Below are 16,211 nucleotides of genomic sequence, written 5' to 3' on the forward strand. Positions count from 1 at the left end.
AACAGGAAGTCGGCCATTTTGAACATTCTGAATTAATCGCGTAATTTTGGAGCAATATGAGCCATTCCTTCGAGAATTAATACGGCCCGAACCGTAACGTGCACCCAGGTGTGTTATACATCAAAATGTGCGTCTCTATCCTGCGACTACGCGCATTACTTTTCTCTTTCAAAAGTGTTACCGTGGCGACGCTAGACGCCAAAAAGCGTGCCCCCCTTCATCTGATTGGTCCATATTTGATAGTTCTCCAAAAGTCACCAAATTTTGCATGCAAGCCAGGCCTGGCGATAAATTTGATATTTCATGGTTTGCATTAATGGGCGTGGCCTAACGGCTCAACAGCACCCCCTAGAATACTTTTCTCTGCCATAACTTTTGAAAGGTTTGACATAATTGGTGAAAATTAGCCCCGCCCCTTCTTCTGATTGGTTGTCCCGATTTTCTGCTCTAACTTTTGAATGGTTTGACATAGAGAGTCGTGGGTGGTGTCATCAGATTCTGTATGGAGTCCTTGACCTTCATTGGCCTGAATTAGCCCCGCCCCTTCTTCTGATTGGTTGTCCCGATTTTCTGCTATAACTTTTGAATGGTTTGACATAGAGAGTCGTGGGTGGTGTCATTTCTGATATGCACTTTTGTCCCTCCCACGACGTTATTCCTCTCTCCTACAGCGTCATTTAGCGACTTCTAGCGACTTTTGGGACAGCCAATAGCTACTTTCCTTACTGAGGAGTTGGCAACACTATACTAGACCGCTGTCAACGCTGCGCGCCAGAGCACCCATCCGTTTCCAGCAGGGAGATGGCACGTGGAAACCAGCGACAGTCATCCGACCAGCTGAGACACCGCGGAGCTACTACATCGAGACCGGTGAAGGTCAGTCATTCAGACGCAACCGACGGCACCTGCTGGACAACACCGCACCCATCACACAGCAACCAGAGGCCGGCGATGATGACTCCAATACTACACCAGAAGACCCAGGTGCGCAACGTCATCACACCAGTTCTGTGTGTAAACCTGTTCACACTGGGCCTTGTCAACGCACAAGGTATGGACGTGTCATTAAGCTGAGGCAAGTTCTCGACTTATAACTGATTTTTAAAGGGTGCAGGTGGATTGCTGCCCTAAAACCAAAAAAAAAAAAAAAAATTGAAAGGAAGAAAAACCTGTTTTGTAGTACTGTGATTTGTAACACTGTACTTTATAGTGATATTTTCACCAGCCTATTTACTGTCAAAACAGAGTGATTCCCTCTATTAAGTTATTTTAACATTCACAGGAGTACCTCAGGATTTATTGATCAACTGATAGTAAATGTTCGCTGTTAATTTTGTTCCAGAAGTAGCACACTTAAATATTATAGCACTTTTGAGTATACTGATGTTATTTGCACTGCTAAGGATCCCAACTACTCTGTACAATCCCAACTAAGCTAAGCTAACGTGACAAACTAACCCCCAAAACTACAGAGCGAGCATGCAGGTGAATGGGCCGATGTATATGTCTGTGTGGCTATGTGTTTGTGTGTGTATGTGTATATGTCTGTGTGGCTATGTGTGTGTGTGTCCGAAAACTAAGTCCGATGACACCACCCACGACTGTTTATGTCAAACCATTCAATAGTTATGGCAGAAAATAGGAGCTATGAAATATCGACCAATCAGAAGAAGGGGCGGGGCTAATTTGCACCAATGAAGGTCAAGTACTCAAAACCGAGTTCAATGACACCACCCACAACTCTATATGTCAAACCATTCAAACGTTATAGCAGAAAATAGGCACAACCAATCAGAATAAGGGGCGGGGCTAATTTGCACCAATTATGGTCAAGGACTCAAAACTGAGTCCGATGACACCACCCACGACTCTTTATATCAAACCATTGAAAAGTTTTAGCAGAGAGCTTTCCCAGCAGCAGCGAACGCACCACGAGATGTGGTAGTATCGCGAGATTCTACGAGGCAGCAGAATCCAACATGGCGAGGTAATACTTTTGTTTTCAATAAATGCTTTAAAAACGATTATATACTCAGATTAAAATAACGAAAGGGTAGTTTATAGTTAGATTATATAGTTACGAACCCAACCTGGAGCAAAGCGAATCTTTAGACCCATTCATAGACGAGTGTTTTGAGAGATTAGTCATGGTGAAGAAGTCTGGAGGCGCAGCTGCTTCCACGCCGAAGTGTTCCCCACCTGAGGATTCCCCTGGAGCAATCTCTCCTCCAGGAAATACCACCGAGGACATTCTGAGGTCCATTGACACCCGCTTGGCCTCCCATGACTCCCGTTTATCCCTGGTGGAAGTCCTGCACAAGGAATTCCAGTCAATAAGAGAAGCGGTGGAATATGGTAACCAGCAGGTGGAAAAATTGATGGCTGAAAACACCAGTCTGAAGAAGTCGGTGAAATCTATGTCAGAGGGTTTTAGCCGGCTCCAGAATGAGAATAAATCTTTAAAGGAGGCCGTTTTAGACCTTCAAGCTTGTACCATGAGGGACAACCTGGTGTTCTCAGGGATCCCGGAGAAACCTGATGAAGATCCTGAACAATCCGTCCAGGATTTCATCCGGAACCACCTGAAGCTTCCAGAAGACCTGGCGAACTCCATCACGTTTCACCGCGTCCATCGCCTAGGAGGAAGAAGACCCGAAGCCCAGAGACCCAGGCCCATTGTTGCTAAATTCGAACACTATAAACACAAAGAGCAGGTTCGGAGACAGGGGCCACAGCTGCGCGGACTGCCGTTCTCCGTGAACGACCAGTTCCTCCGGGAGATCCTGGACCGTCGCCGAGTCCTCTTCCCGGTCCGGAGGAGGTTCATGACGGAGGGATCTCGTGCTGTCATCACCGTGGACAAGCTGTTCGTGAACGGACAATTGTACCGCGACTCCAACATCACGCCCTGGCTCTTCTAAAAAGGATGAGTACAAAATTTACTTTCTTTTCCTCTCTTTCTTTCTCACTAACTGGTGATTAGGTTAGATATAGTTACATAAACACTTGGTGATTAGATTAGATATAGTTTCATAAAACATTCTCGGTATATATTAATGTATTAATAATTCTTGCTCTGCTAGTCTCGGTAAGTTATAGGCTCACACTGGTGATTGCCTTTCTCTCTCTTTTTTTTATTTTCTCTATTTTTTTTTTCTATCATGTTTAGAATTATCTCCCTCCCCGCCACCTCACTCCCTTTCCTCTTTTTTTTTCTTTTATCCCTCTATGTCCCACTCTGCTGCACTTTCCTTCTCGGTTTGGTAAATTGGTACAAACACACATTTCACACATTTAGAATAACATGGCACACACACATACAACAGCTTCTCATGCAACATTACCACTTACATATAATGTTACTTTCAATGATTGGATTATGGATAAATTAAAGTTTGTCACCTGGAACGTAAACGGAGCCGGGAACACTTTAAAGAGATTAAAACTTCTTAACCAGATACAAACTCTGCAGGCAGACATTGTCCTACTGCAAGCAACTCATTTAGTTAAAGCTTCAGTAGATGCATTGGCCACGGCACATTTTCCGCATGTTTTCTCCGCCTGTTACAACTCCAGACAAAGAGGGGTAGCAATTCTCATTAATAAAAGAGTAAATTTCACCGTAAAGGACACACACATTGACTCAGAGGGTAGATATTTAATTTTAGTCTTGCAAATTCAAAGCTTGAATTTATGTATTTCTAATGTATATGGTCCAAATGTTGATGACTCTTCATTTTTTCACTCTTTTTTCACCTCACTTTCTGCTCACCTAGACAACACAGTCATCATCGGAGGAGACTTCAACATGGTTCTGGACCCTGGAGTGGACAGGCTCAGTAATGCAGGCAGACACAGGAGTTGGCAGTCAGCAAGTATTGTTAAGCAATACATGAATGATCTGGGTCTTTGCGATACATGGCGCTCTTTACACCCAACCCTTAGGAACTACACTTTTTTCTCAGCCGTTCATCACTCATACTCTAGGTTAGATTATTTTTTTAGTCAGTAGCTCTCTGATGAGAGATATCTCAGAATCACAAATTCACCCAATCATTATTAGCGATCACGCACCTGTTTCTTTCACTCTGGGGAAGAGGGGGAGCGTATCATCCTCCAAAATTTGGAGATTTAATACATCATTGCTCAAAGACCCCGACTTTATTAATTTTTTTAAGAAAGAATGGGATATATTTTTACAAAATAACGACCAGCCGGAAATATCAGCGAGCGTTCTATGGGAAGCAGGAAAAGCAGTAATGCGAGGCAAAATAATTTCCTTTTCTTCAAATAAGAAAAAAAAGACAACTTAAAAACAAAAGAATTAGAATGTGAAATAAAGACGCTAGAGGAGGCCTTCCAGACCTCTGCAGACGAACGTATCCTTAACAGAATAAGGAAAACTAAAATAGAATTAAATAAAATAATTGACGCAAAAACACAGTTTCTAGTACAAAGGCTTCGCCTGGAAAACTTTGCACATGCTAACAGATCGGGAAAATACTTAGCCAATCAATTCAAAATAAACAAAGAAAAAACAACCATAACATCCATTAAGGACCAGTCAGGGGGAGTTACACATGACCCCTGTTTAATAAATTCAGTCTTTAGAGACTTTTACTATAAATTATACTCGTCACAAATTGAACCATCTGATCAATCCATTAATGAGTTTCTTGGAGACATTAATCTGCCGAAGTTACATCAGGAACAGGTTACGAATTTAGACTCACCGCTCTCAATAGGAGAACTCCATGAAGCTCTTCAACATATGCCCAATAATAAAGCTCCGGGCCCAAATGGTTTCCCAGCTGAATTTTACAAGGAATTCTGGAGCATATTAGCACCAACATTTTATAAAATGATTCTAAATGCTAGGGAGAATAAAAGCTTACCCTTAAATTTGAACTCTGCTAATATTAGTCTTTTATTAAAACCGGACAAAGATCCCTTGCTCCCATCGAGCTACCGCCCAATTTCATTGATAAATGTAGACCTTAAAATAATCAGCAAGGCCCTTACTGAACGTCTGAAAAGAGTCACCCCTTCTATTATACATCCAGATCAAACAGGCTTCATTAAAGTTAGACATTCCTCTACTAATATTCGCAGATTATTAAATATTATAGACTATTCGAGTATCAATAAACAGGAGACTACTATTATATCCTTAGACGCGGAAAAAGCATTTGATAAGGTAAATTGGAAGTTTCTATTGGCAACTTTGCATAAATTTGGATTTGGCGAATCTTTCATTGACTGGATAAAAATATTATACAGCTCTCCCAAGGCACGTGTAAGGACAAATGATCAAATCTCTACAAGTTTTACCTTGCAAAGAGGAACTAGACAGGGTTGCCCTCTCTCTCCCTCATTATTTGCAATATTTATTGAACCTTTAGCAGCAGCTATTAGACAAAATCAAAATATTAAAGGTATACAATGTAAAATATTAGAGCACAAAATAAGTCTTTATGCGGATGACGTACTCCTCTTCCTCCAGAACTCACGATCTTCACTATCACAGACAATTGCACTTATAGAGGGATTTTCATCTCATCAGCAATTTTAGGAATATAACAAATACTCAATTACAATCAGGGAACATTAGATATTTAGGCATAAACATCTCCCCTAGGCTGTCAGAGTTAATAAAATTAAATCATGTTCAGCTTATAAAGAAAATAGAAGATGATCTTTCCAGATGGAGCTCTCTCCCCATTTCGCTCATGGGTAGAATAGCCACCATTAAAATGATGGTTTTACCAAAAGTAAATTATTTTTTCTCAATGATACCATGCAAACCCCCTCTTTCCTGGTTTAAATCGTTGGACTCATATGTATCAAAATTTCTGTGGAAAAATAAAACTCCTCGTATTAGTTTAAAGACATTGCAAAAATCCAAAGAATATGGAGGTTTAGAATTACCTAATTTTCAGTACTACTTCATAGCCAGTATGTTACAGTATATCGTAAAATGGTCAAAAGATCATCCTTTAGATAGTCAATGGCTGGACTCAGAGAAAGTGTTTTCTAAGGAACTAGAAATCTCAGAGTTACCATTCATTAGTCAAAGTATCAAACATCATCAATGTTTCAATAGCATTAATATTAGCACAACTTTATCAGCTTGGTGGGAATTCCTTAAAATAGCAAAAATTTCACTTTTTCCATGTGACCGTACACCCATATGGAACAACCCAGACATCGTGCAAAAAGGATAAAAAGATGGTTAACTTCATTCAATGGAGAGATCAAGGAATACGGTACTTACAGCACGTAATTGTAGGAGGACAGTTTGTACCTTTCAATACACTTATTGTTCAATACGGTGTTAGCAGGAATACATTTTTAGAGTATCAACAACTTAAGGCAATAATCAGTGGCGTCGCCTGGCCTGGGCATCCGGGGCTTTAGCCCCGGACGTTTTTTCTTTAGCCCCGGATAATTCAACTTCAGAAGAAAAAAATCATAACTGTACATTAACGAGTCACTTAAGAAGTTGTAGTTTTCCATTATCAGTGAATGCAACAGGGGATGACGTCGAGACACCAAGACCAATCAGAGATGGATTGCGTCCCCCATTGAATTAATACGGGACGCGATTTGTCCCGTATTTTCATTAACGCCCCATACACACGTCTGTCACACACACATCAACACTAAGTTTAACAATAATGAACAAAATAAAACACAGGAAACATTAAGGCCAGCAAAATCTTTGTGGCGGGACAACAGGACCTGCTGCGTCTGTCCCAGATCTTTCTATGTGTGTGACAGACAGCGGGGAGGACTCAGGCTTCACCTCCAGGTAGGAGTTGGGAATTAAAAGTTCCGTATTGAACCAATACGGACATATATAATGCCAGGCCCGGTTCTACGATGGTGCATAAGCAAGCATTGCACCCTCAGTTTGTGTTTGCATGCTCAGTTGAAAAGACGAAAAGAAAACTGACAAATTCGCCCGCGTTAAGCCTGATTTATGGTTCCGCGTTAAATCAACGGCGTAGGGTACGCGGTGACGCGCACCGTACGTTCGCGTCCCCGCTTATTATACGGTGTAAGCTCTGCGTTGGTGCAACGCAGAACCATAAATCAGCCAGTGTCCGTCACTGTGTGCAGCAGTTACCTGCACCAACAAGACGCTGCTCTCTGATTATATTATGGCTCACAGTTTATGAAAACCCCAAATAAAAAATAAATTAGAGAATATTTTATGAAATCAATAAACAATTCCATCATCAAAATTATAACAAATAAAGGTTCAACATATCTTTCTTTGCATGTAATAAAACTAGGTAATATATTAGTTTCACCTTTTAAGTTGAATTATCGAAATAAATTAACTTTTACACCATATTCTAGTTGAATTATTGAAATAAATTCACTTTTACACCATATTCTAGTTGACTATGGAAATAAGTTAACTTTTACACCAAATTCTAGTTGAATTATTGAAATAAATTAACTTTTACACCATATTCTAGTTGAATTATTGAAATAAGTTAACTTTTACACCAAATTCTAGTTGAATTATTGAAATAAATTAACTTTTACACCATATTCTAGTTGAATTATTGAAATAAATTAACTTTTACACCAAATTCTAGTTGAATTATTGAAATAAATTAACTTTTACACCATATTCTAGTTGAATTATTGAAATAAATTAACTTTTACACCAAATTCTAGTTGAATTATTGAAATAAATTAACTTTTACATCATATTCTAGTTGAATTATTGAAATAAATTAACATTTACACCATATTCTAGTTGAACTATTGAAAAAATAACTTTTACACCATATTCTAGTTGAATTATTGAAATAAGTTAACTTTTACACCATATTCTAGTTGAATTATTGAAATAAGTTGACTTTTACACCATATTCTTCACCTGAAGCAATATTCTACACCTTGGCTGATGTGGACATACAGAGCATAGGAGGCTATTTCAGCTGCTATATGGTTGGCTGTCTGTACAGTCATGCAAGTTCAATGCTATTAAAGAACACGTTTTTTCGCGGGGCCCTGTCCCTAGCCGGTGGGGGCCCTGGGGGCCTGTGGGGGGGGTTGCCTCATGGCGGTGGGGGGGGTGGCTGGGGAGGGCTCGGGCGGGGGGCTGTGGCTTGGGCGTCTCCGGGCCTCCCGGGGGGGGCTGGGCCGTGGACATGGGGGTCCCACCCGGAGGGCCCGGCCCTGCCTGGGTGGGGGGTGGCTGTCTGCGCTGGGGGGGCATTGCTGCCTTGGTCCTCCGTCGCTGGGCGGGGGCCAAGTGCCTCGGTGGCCTCGGGGGGGGTGGGGCCGGGTCCGGGGAGCGGGCCTCCCCTGACCGGGGGGTGCACGGGCGGGCACGACGGCGGGGTGGCACCATTCCCAGGTATCTATGTCTTATGTTGTCAGTATGAATGGGAGGATGTTGGACCGTTTCCCCCTCCGTCTGGGGGCTCCGGCGGCGCTGGGGGCGCCCGTGGAGGTACGGTGGGGCCCTGGCCCGGCTCGGAGGGCCGGCCCCGGTCTACTGGATGGCCGGTGGGGGGACGCGGGTGTCTTATCAGGGCCGGCTATGCTGGTCCTGCTTCCTGGCTTCGGCCTCCGCTCCCCCTCTTTGCCCCCCTACACGATTCATACGCACATAGGTGAAGGGCGGGGGGTCCGGGTCGTGGGGGGCACCGTCCCGCGTGGCCCGGCACTCCCCGCCTCACGGTTTTAACAGCAAAATAGACACTGCACATTCAACACTTAATAAATACATTTGACAAGGACACGTAGTTCGGGAGGGGGGGGGGGGGTCTGTGTCAATCGATACTTGGCCCTCCCCCTCCCTGTTTTTATGGCATTAATCACACGCACTCAACACCAGGGGCGGGAGGGGGTCCCACATCACCCGCGTTCCCTCACCGGCCTGGGACAGGTGGGTCGGGTTACCCGGGCCTGGCGGGGCCCGCCGTGCAGCCTGGGGTGCCTTCTGGCGGTGATGGACCCCCCCGGGGAGGGGGAAACGGTGCGTGATTGTATGTCTGTGTCGGTGAGAATGCGGTATGGAAGGGTCCTGCCATGGAGGATTTGAGCCTCCATTGGCAGGACATCAAAACTTAATAATTTATGAATATTATATTATACAAAGATGGTTATTATTATTATTATTAGTAGTAGTAGTATTATTATTATTATTATTATTATTATTATTATTATTATTATTAGTATTATTATTATGTATAGTATATTATATTATTATTAGTATAGGTATCGGATAGGTGAATGGATGAATGAATGGGATGCCTGGGTCTGGGGCCCTCCGTTGTCGGGCCTGCACGGGTGTCGCCTTGTTGGGGGGTTCCCTCTCTCCGGGCCCGTCTCCGGTCCCCCCCGCTGCCTCTGCGGCGGGGCGCCCCTCTGGTCTTGGAGGGCCACTTTCGTGGGGGACGGGTGCGCCTGCCCGCGTCGGCGGCCGGGGCGGCTCTGTCTCTCCGGGCAGGCTGGCCCCCTGCCGGGTGGGGGTCGTGGGCCTGAAGGGTGAGGGCCTCCTGGCCGCGTGTCCGGCCCGGACCGGGTGGCCGGGGATTGCGTGGGTCGCGGTCCGCCGCCGCGGGATCCCTGGCTGCTTCTTCCCGCGCCGTGGGGGCCCCGCCCACGGGCCCCCTCGGCCGCCGCCGGGGGGGGGGGCTCGCAGGCGGTGGGTTGCCTCCCTCCTACTTCTCCCCTCTGTGGGGTTGCCGGTGGCCTGGGTTCCGGGCTCTTCCGTGTCGGCCTCTGGTCTCGCGGGTGGCGGGGTTGCTCCCCCCCTCCCCCACTATAGATACACTTCAGGTGGAGCTTTGTTTGGTTTATTACACACACAAACACACACACACACACACACACACACACACACACACACATACACACATATAGTCACTTAGTCACATGCATACACACACACACACACACGCATGATCATATACATACACACACACACATAGACATACACACTGGCTTGTTCACCTGCATGCTGGCTCTCTAGTTTTTGGGTTTAGGTAGCGGTAGCGATAGCTTAGCTCAGACTGCGATCAGATCTCAAGATTTAGGTCGATTGCTGTTATTGTTTTGGTTGGCTCCGTGCCGGTTTCGTGCTTTGTTTGTGGTTTTTTGTTGCAGATTTCCAGTGCTTGACGTGTGTCTCCGTGTGTTCCTGCTTCCTGGATTGGCAGTGGATGTCGTCACCCCCCCCTCCCCCCCCCCAAAAAAAAAAAACAAAAAAAAACACTGGGTTTGTATGTGTATATTTATGTATGTGTACGCATATGTGTGCGTATATATATGTATATATATTAAATATAGTAATAATGCACATATATACACTTTTGGTTTCTACCCTCATGGTATCAATCAATAATATGTGTGCAGACAAGGTAAAAAAAGAAAAAAAAAAAAAAAAAAAAAAAAAGTTTTGGCTCCTCCTTGAACCGCCACCTTACCGTGGTGGAGGGGTTTGAGCACCCGAATGATCCTAGGAGCTATGTTGTCCGGGGCTTAATGCCCCTGGTAGGGTCTCCCATGGCAAACAGGTCCTAGGTGACGGGTCAGACAAAGAGCGGTTCAAAGCCCCTTATGAAGCAAGAACCAGCAAGGAAGTGTACGTCGCCCGGACTGGCGTTACCGGGGCCCCACCCTGGAGCCAGGCCTGGGGTCGGGGCTCGCAGGCGAGCGTCTGGTGGCCGGGTCTTGGCCCACGGGACCCGGCCGGGCGCAGCCCGAAGGAGCGACGTGGGCCCGCCCTCCCGTAGGCCCACCACCCGCGGGAGAGTTCATAAGGGGAAGGTGCCGTGCGATTTGGGTGGCAGCCGTGGGCGGGGGCCCCGGCGACCCAATCCCCGGACGACGACTCTGGCTTTAGGGACATGGAATGTCACCTCGCTGGGGGGGAAAGAGCCTGAGCTTGTGCGGGAGGCTGAGAGGTACCGACTAGAGATAGTCGGGCTCACCTCCACGCACAGCCTGGGCTCTGGAACCCAACTCCTTGAGAGAGGTTGGACTCTCTTCCACTCTGGAGTTGCCCATGGTGAGAGGCGGCGAGCTGGTGTGGGCTTGCTAATAGCTCCCCAGCTCAGCCGCCATGTGTTGGAGTTCTCCCCACTTAGCGAGAGGGTCGCTTCCCTGCGCCTTCGGGTCGGGGATAGGTCTCTCACTGTCGTTTCGGCTTACGGGCCGAACGGCAGCGCAGAGTACCCGGCCTTCCTGGAGGCCCTGGGAGGGGTGCTGGAAAGTGCCCCAACTGGGGACTCCATCGTTCTGTTGGGGGACTTCAACGCTCACGTGGGCAGCGACAGTGTTACCTGGAGAGGTGTGATTGGGAGGAACGGCCTCCCCGATCTGAACCCGAGTGGTGTTTTGTTGTTGGACTTCTGTGCTAGCCACAGTCTGTCCATCACGAACACCATGTTCGAGCATAAGGGTGTCCATCAGTGCACGTGGCACCAGGACACCCTAGGCCGGAGGTCAATGATCGACTTTGTTGTCGTTTCATCTGACCTTCGGCCGTATGTCTTGGACACTCGGGTGAAGAGAGGGGCTGAGCTGTCAACTGATCACCACCTGGTGGTGAGTTGGATCCGCTGGCAGGGGAGGAAGCTGGTCAGACCTGGAAGACCCAAGCGTATCGTGAGGGTCTGCTGGGAACGTCTGGCAGATTCCCCTGTCAGGGAGGTCTTCAACTCCCACCTCCGGGAGAGCTTTGACCGGATTCCGAGGGAGGCCGGAGACATTGAGTCCGAATGGACCATGTTCTCCACTTCCATTGTTGACGCGGCCGTCCAGAGCTGCGGCCGTAAGGTCTCCGGCGCCTGTCGCGGCGGCAATCCCCGAACCCGGTGGTGGACACCGGAAGTAAGGGATGCCGTCAAGCTGAAGAAGGAGTCCTACCGAGCCTGGCTAGCTCGGCGGACTCCCGAGGCAGCTGACGGGTACCGGCAAGCCAAGCGGACTGCGGCCCGGGCGGTCGCGGAAGCAAAAACTCGGGTCTGGGAAAAGTTCGGGGAGGCCATGGAGGAGGACTACCGGTCGGCCTCGAGGAAATTCTGGCAAACCATCCGGCGCCTCAGGAGGGGGAAGCAGTGCTCCACCAACACTGTTTACAGTGGAGGAGGGGAGCTGTTGACCTCGACTGGGGACATCGTCGGGCGGTGGAAGGAATACTTCGAGGATCTCCTCAATCCCGCTGACACGCCTTCCGTCGAGGAAGCAGAGGCTGAGGACTCAGAGGTTGATTCATTCATCACCCAAGCTGAAGTCACTGAGGTAGTTCGGAAGCTCCTCAGTGGCAAGGCACCGGGGGTGGATGAGATCCGCCCTGAGTACCTCAAGTCTCTGGATGTTGCGGGGCTGTCGTGGCTGACACGCCTCTGCAGCATCGCGTGGCAGTCGGGGACAGTGCCTCTGGACTGGCAGACCGGGGTGGTGGTCCCTCTCTTCAAAAAGGGGGACCGGAGGGTGTGTTCCAACTACCGGGGAATCACACTCCTCAGCCTCCCGGGGAAAGTCTATTCCAGGGTGCTGGAGAGGAGAATTCGGCCGATAGTCGAACCTCAGATTCAAGAGGAACAATGCGGTTTTCGTCCCGGTCGTGGAACACTGGACCAGCTCTACACCCTCCGCAGGGTGCTCGAGGGCGCATGGGAGTTTGCCCAACCAGTCCACATGTGTTTTGTGGACTTGGAGAAGGCTTTCGACCGTGTCCCACGTGGCGTCCTGTGGGGGGTGCTCCGAGAGTATGGGGTCGGAGGCCCTCTGCTGAGGGCTGTACGGTCCCTGTATGACCGGAGCAGGAGCTTGGTTCGCATTGCCGGCAGTAAGTCAGACCTGTTCCCGGTGCGTGTTGGACTCCGGCAGGGCTGCCCTTTGTCACCGGTTCTGTTCATTATTTTTATGGACAGAATTTCTAGGCGCAGCCAGGGGCCGGAGGGGGTACGGTTCGGGAGCCACTTGATTTCATCTCTGCTTTTTGCAGATGATGTGGTCTTGTTGGCTCCCTCGAGCCAGGACCTTCAGCATGCACTGGGGCGGTTTGCAGCCGAGTGTGAAGCAGCTAGGATGAGAATCAGCACCTCTAAGTCTGAGGCCATGGTTCTCGACCGGAAAAAGGTGGCTTGCACCCTCCAGGTCGGGGGAGAGTTCCTGCCTCAGGTGGAGGAGTTCAAGTATCTTGGGGTCTTGTTCACGAGTGAGGGGAGAGCGGAGCGCGAGATCGACAGGCGGATCGGTGCAGCGGCCGCAGTAATGCGGTCATTGTATCGGTCCGTCGTGGTGAAGAGGGAGCTGAGCCGAAAGGCAAAGCTCTCAGTTTACCGGTCGATCTACGTTCCCACCCTCACCTATGGTCATGAACTCTGGGTCATGACCGAAAGAACGGGATCCCGGATACAAGCGGCCGAAATGAGTTTCCTCCGCAGGGTGGCGGGGCGCTCCCTTAGAGATAGGGTGAGGAGCTCTGTCACCCGGGAGGAGCTCGGAGTAGAGCCGCTGCTCCTCCACATCGAGAGGAGCCAGCTGAGGTGGCTCGGGCACCTGTATAGGATGCCCCCTGGACGCCTCCCTCGTGAGGTGTTCCGGGCATGTCCCACTGGGAGGAGGCCCCGAGGAAGACCCAGGACACGCTGGAGTGACTACGTCGCTCGGCTGGCCTGGGAACGCCTTGGAGTCCCCCCGGAAGAGCTGGAGGAGGTGTCCGGGGAGAGGGAAGTCTGGGGATCCCTGCTCCGACTGCTGCCCCCGCGACCCGGACTCGGATAATGCGGTGGACAATGGATGGATGGATGGAAAAAAAAAGTTTTAGCAGAAAGTAGGGACAACCAATCAAAAGCAGGGGCGGGGCTAATTCAGGCCAATGAAGGTTAAGGACTCAATACAGAGTCCGATGACACCACCCACGGCTCTCTATATCAAACCATTCAGCCGACAGGTATGTGATTAACAATAAATAATGTTACATGTCCTGCCTAAAGCCCCATTTGAGGTACGAAATAATAACTAAATTCTGCCTTCAGGTCTGGGATATCACAGCCGTCGCTGATCGCAATAATGCCATCCGTAATGGATGGCATTCTAAAAATGAGCAGTCGATACATCGGGTTTCCCTACACTGTGGGTGAACAGGCCAACATTAAAAGGCAATTTGCAGCAATGGCAGGTTTCCCAAATGTGATCGGTGCCATTGACTGCACTCATGTTGCTATAAGGGCTCCAACCGAAAATGAATTTGTCTATGTGAACTGTAAAAATGTGCACACCTTCAATGTACAAGTTATTTGTGAGACGAACATGGTTCTGACGAAACATAGTGGCACGGTGGCCTGGCTCGACACATGACGCATTCATCCTGACGCAGAGCAGTGTAGGGAGAAGACTGCAGGCCGGCGCTGGACGTGATGGCTGGCTCCTTGGTAAGTACACCATGATTGTAGAGATTCCAACTAAGGTCTGACTCATAATGCTCTCATGTTATACATTTCAGGTGACAGTGGCTACCCCCTGAGGCGATGGCTCCTCACCCCATTTACGAACCCGCAGAGCGAGGAGGAGGTGCGCTACAACATCACCCATGCGCGCGGGCGCTCCGTTGTGGAGCGAGCCATCGGCCTCCTCAAATGTAGGTGGAGGTGTCTGGATCACTCGGGGGGCATGCTATTGTACCACCCTGCAAAGGTGTGCAAAATCATCCGGGCGTGTGCTGTGCTGCACAACATGGCACTAAAAAATTGCATTCCACTGCCACCTGACCTCCCTCCCCCACAGCACCAGGACCCCGACACACAGCCGCCACCTCGACATGAGGAACACCAGCAGGGCGCAAGGCTCCGTGAACGCGTCATGCAGCGGATAACAAGACAAGTATGTTACATTTATAGCACATGTTTTTTTATTGAACCGGCAATGTCGGACATTACGTCACACATGGTGGTCATCACCGCACGAATTTGGTGCAGCTCATTTTTCACATCGTTAACAGCACTGAGCATGTCCCTCTGTGTTTGCAGCACAGTGTCAGTCAGGACGCGGCCACTGGCAGGAACGCCATGCGCTCTGGTGCTGGTTCTGGGGACAGCTAAGCCTGCAGCCGCGGTGCCAGACCACGACGTGCCCAGAACCTCCTCGTCGTCCGACGCTTCCAAGTGCAGGATGAGCCGGAGAGGAAAAAAGAAAGTGTTCTGATTAAAATAGGGTTGGACTATATAAAAATTGCGTTCATAAGGATAAAGTTTTAAACAAAATAAAAATAATAAAAATAGTCTCTTCTCCCCGTGTGTATCTGCCTGTCATGCTGGGTGTGCGCATGTCATGTTTACTTTTAAGCCTGAATTATGGTTCTGCATTACACCAACGCAGAGCCTAGGCCGTAGGGTACGGTGTATGGTGCGCGCTGCCGCGTACCCTACGCCGTAGGCTCTGCGTTGGTGTGACGTGGAACCATAAATCAGCCCTGAGCAGCTCTGAGAGGAGGGGAGGATGGGGAGCGGGTCCCATCCCATCTTCGCATCGCTTTCGCACAGACAGTCTGAGGATTTGCAATCACAGTCTGAGCCTACCGTTAGTTTTTAAACTGTAAAGTGGGGGGGACAAATACATGATTTTGAAAAGTGAGGGGGGACATGTCCCCCCTGTCCCCAGTGGTAATTGCGTTGTGGCACTAACGGGCAGCAACAGCGTGCTGCCACTCACTCGCTTTATTTTATTGTATACTATTTATATACTTATTCTAACTTTTACTGTGACCACCAAATAATGTGGTTTCCCTGTCCTCCACATCATCTACAACATCTAGATCCAAGTCTCCGTGAAAGTCAATGTCACGGTGGCTGGACACCCTCTCATTCATTCTGACACCAAACAGGCTGCAGGAAGCCACTGCGCATGCTCAGTAGGCTCATCCATATGCATTTATGGTAAAAAAGTGGGCGTGTAGAGGGCGGGATATGAGGCAGATTCAGCTGCACAACCTTCTAGATGGACTGTGATTTATGAAGCGAACATTGCATGCAGATGTGCGTGCACATGGTTTTATTAATCCAGATTTTTTTTTGCGCATACATAACAATCATACATAACAATCTTTTGATTACATTTGCTGTTATAACATTTAACAATACAGGACAAAACTGATGTGTGTAATGTGGATCTAGACAAAGCATTAAAATCATTAAATGTTGTTAATTAGGGCCCGAGCACCTTCAGTGCGA

General features: G+C 48.2%; 1 long non-coding RNA gene across 1 annotated transcript; it reads left to right on the plus strand.

Annotated features, from left to right (window-relative positions):
* Positions 1-14,073: 14,073 nt before the first annotated feature.
* LOC133447720 (uncharacterized) lies at positions 14,074-15,220 on the plus strand. Its single transcript, XR_009782936.1, has 4 exons — positions 14,074-14,417; positions 14,489-14,623; positions 14,770-14,865; positions 15,012-15,220. It is a non-coding gene; the product is annotated as an uncharacterized LOC133447720 (long non-coding RNA).
* Positions 15,221-16,211: the final 991 nt, after the last annotated feature.

Source organism: Cololabis saira, chromosome 7, assembly GCF_033807715.1.
Source record: "Cololabis saira isolate AMF1-May2022 chromosome 7, fColSai1.1, whole genome shotgun sequence".
Classification (NCBI taxonomy): domain Eukaryota; kingdom Metazoa; phylum Chordata; class Actinopteri; order Beloniformes; family Belonidae; genus Cololabis; species Cololabis saira.